This window comes from Ceratotherium simum, chromosome 7 (genome assembly GCF_057802395.1).
Source record: "Ceratotherium simum simum isolate JZ-2026a chromosome 7, ASM5780239v1, whole genome shotgun sequence".
Taxonomy (NCBI): Eukaryota; Metazoa; Chordata; class Mammalia; order Perissodactyla; family Rhinocerotidae; genus Ceratotherium; species Ceratotherium simum.
This window is the reverse complement of record NC_141906.1, coordinates 74836032-74839273: the sequence shown is the minus strand read 5'-3', so window position 1 is coordinate 74839273 and position 3242 is coordinate 74836032. Positions and strand designations below refer to the sequence as shown.

The following is a 3242-nucleotide window of genomic DNA, read 5'->3' as shown; positions in this document are numbered from 1 at the left end:
AATATTATATAAATTTATCCATTAAAAGTGTTTGGCATAGTGCCTGATACTTAATAAAATCTCAATAATATATGTTACTATCATCATCATCATCATCATCATCATTGTTCTTGATTTGTTTGCATTATTATTAAAAAAAACCTAGAGTTCCTTTAATCCTTAAGAGTCTTTGATTTTATTCTTAGTATTTCTCCACACATAATCACTGTAATATAAGTTCAAAGGAAGTGGCCTGGAAAGGAATTTTGGAGATAGGTTATATCAAGAAGTGTCACTGAATTTCCAAAAATTTGAACAATAAACCTCATACATTACATATCTCAGCAAACCAAAGGCCTGTTTGTGACATTAAATCATGATATTGATTCTATTCATGAGCATTTTCTACCATCCAGAATTTTCTTCAGGGCAAATTTGATATCTTTATTTCTCAGACTGTAGATCAGGGGGGTCAGCATGGGCACGATGATGGAATAAAACACAGAAGATACTTTCTCTTGGTCCATGGAGATCACAGATGATGGCAGCAAGTATGTAAATGCTGCAGATCCAAAGAAAACAGCAACACTGAGATGTGGGAACTACAGGTGCTGAAGGCTTTGGACCTGCCCTCACTGGAGTGGATTTGGAGAATGCTGGAGAGGACGAAGATATAGGATGCAAAGATAGTTAAGGCAGGAGTCAGGATGTTAAATGCACTCAAGACTAGAACCAATAATTCATTGATGTAGATACTGGAACAGGATAGCTCTAAGAGTGGAAAGAGATCACAGAAATAATGGTTAACCATGTTGGTCTTGCAGAAAAAGAGTCTCAACATAAGGCCTGTATGGATTGTAGATCCAATGATGCCCAAAATATAAACTCACATTGTGAGCCAAAAGCAGATGTGGTAAGACACAATGACATTGTAAAGCAAGGGGTTACACATGGCAACATAGCAGTCGTATGACATTGCAGCCAATGTATGACCCTCTGCAATAATAAAAACAATGAAGAAATAGAGCTGAGTCATGCATTCAGGGTAGGAGATGTTGTTCTTCTCTGTCACAAAGTTCACCAGCATTTTGGGGGTAATGACCGTGGAATGGCAGAGATCAATGAAGGACAAGTTGCTGAGGAAATAGTACATGGGGGTGTGCAGGGGAGAACTGAGCCCAATCAGTGTGATCATGCCCAGGTTCCCCACCACCGTGACCATATAGATTCCTAGGAAGAGGAGGAAGAGGGGCAGCTGGAGTTCTGGCTGTTCTGTTAGCCCAGCGAGGATGAACTCAGTCACTGTGGAATGATTTCCAGGGTCCATTATTTTCTCAGCAGGTTCTAAGTTTAAAAAAGAAAAAATGAGTGCACTTTATGTGTCTGTATTTAAGTATATGTACATGTGTATGTGTGAGTGTGTGTGAGGAGGAAAGTAATTCTGTGGAGATCATTATTTTATCCCTCATCAGAAGAGATTCATATGTGGGAATCTCTTGACTTTCTCCTGCTACTCTGGAACAACCAATGATTCTGATCAGAAAAAAAAATTATAGATTTCAAGAACCTTATAATTAAGATACGTTGTAAGTTTTTACGGGAAAACACCAATTTTTCATTTTTTAAGTCAGTCAGAAGGAACATTACTACTGTTATTTCTGAGGACTCTTTACTTTCCTCCCATATTCTATATGTATATATTAATGTCATGCATGTCAAATGGCTTATTTTCGTTTTACTCCAAATAAGTAATAGTAGTGTATAATTTTTTTAGGTGTTCAAAAGACATTTATAGAATTTAATTATGTTGGTGACCAAGTACCAAGTTATTAACTTCTACTATCTTCCCCCTTTTTTCTTTTCAAAGTCAAAATAGGAAAAGGATTTCATTTCTGAATATATCTCTCAGTATTTCTCCCAAACATCTGCCTCAAATCACAAGCTGAGCTATTTTTTTTCCCTTTTCAAACATTGTCAGTGGAACATTATATAATGTATTTTTACAAAATTACAGTGTAGTCAGCATCTCTTCCATGTCAGATACTCTAAAAGTTTAGAAAGAAATTCATCATTGACTCAAAAACCTGTATTAAGTAACTATTATGTGTCAGGCACAAGCAAGTGGCTAATGATATTAATTAGGCATTCCTGGTTCCTGGCTCTCTTGCTCTGTTCAGTCTGGTGTTTCAGTTTGAGGACCCCCGCCCCCGCACAGCAAGAAACATCAAAAATCAAACTGCTTTAAGAGGGCTTGACGCCTGAGGAACGCCAAGTTTGTGAGATTTGACTCAAACCAGTTTGTGACAGGCCTGTACCTTGCCCCTTCTCTGTTCTCTATCCCCACTCTCTCCAGCCTCCTATCTGCTCCAGTCCTTCCAGTCTGATGTCCAACCATGCAACTTTTCCTGCTTTAACCCTCCCAATTTATTTTTTGGTCCACTTTCTATATCCCTCGTCCATTCATAGAAACTGTTTTTATACAGCCTTCTGGGTAACTGATGTCTGACTTGGTCCTGCCTATTGTTCTTTTTTACTGAGGTAACATTGGTTTATAACATGATATAAATTTCAGATGTACATTATTATATTTTGATTTCTGTGTAGACTTCATTATGCCCACCACTGAAAGACTAATTACTATCCAGCACTGTACACATGTGCCCTATAACCCCATTCACCCTCCTCCCTCCCCACGTCCCCTCTGGTAACCACCAATCCAATCTCTGCATCTATGTGTTTGTTTGTTGTTGTTGTTTTTTATCTTCTGCTTTTGAGTGTAATCATAGGGTATTTGACTTTCTCTATCTGACTTATTTTACTTAGCATAATACCCTCGAGGTCCATCTATGTTGCCGCAAATGGCAAGATTTCATCTTTTTTTTATAGCTATGTAGTATCTCCTATATCCATTCATCCATTGATGAGCATTTAGGCTGTTTCCAAGTCTTGGCTATTGTGAAGAATGCTGCAATGAACATTGGGGTGCATATATCTTAATGGATTCATGTTTTCATGTTTTTTGGATAAATACCCAGAAGTGGAATAGCCGGATCATGTGGTAGTTCTATTCTTAATTCTTTTAGGAATCTCCATATTGTTTTCCATAGTGGCTGTACCAGTTGGCATTCCCACCTGCAGTGTATGAGGGTTCTCTTTTCTCCACATCCTCTCCAACACTTGTTATTTCTTGTCTTGCTAATTATAGCCATGCTGATGCGTATGAGGTGATATCTCATTGTAGATTTGATTTGCATTTCCCTAAT

General features: G+C 37.9%; 1 pseudogene; it reads right to left on the bottom strand.

Annotated features, from left to right (window-relative positions):
• Positions 1 to 367: 367 nt before the first annotated feature.
• LOC101399973 (olfactory receptor 8G3-like) lies at positions 368 to 1306 on the bottom strand (annotated as a pseudogene).
• Between the last annotated feature and the right edge of the window lie 1936 nt (positions 1307 to 3242).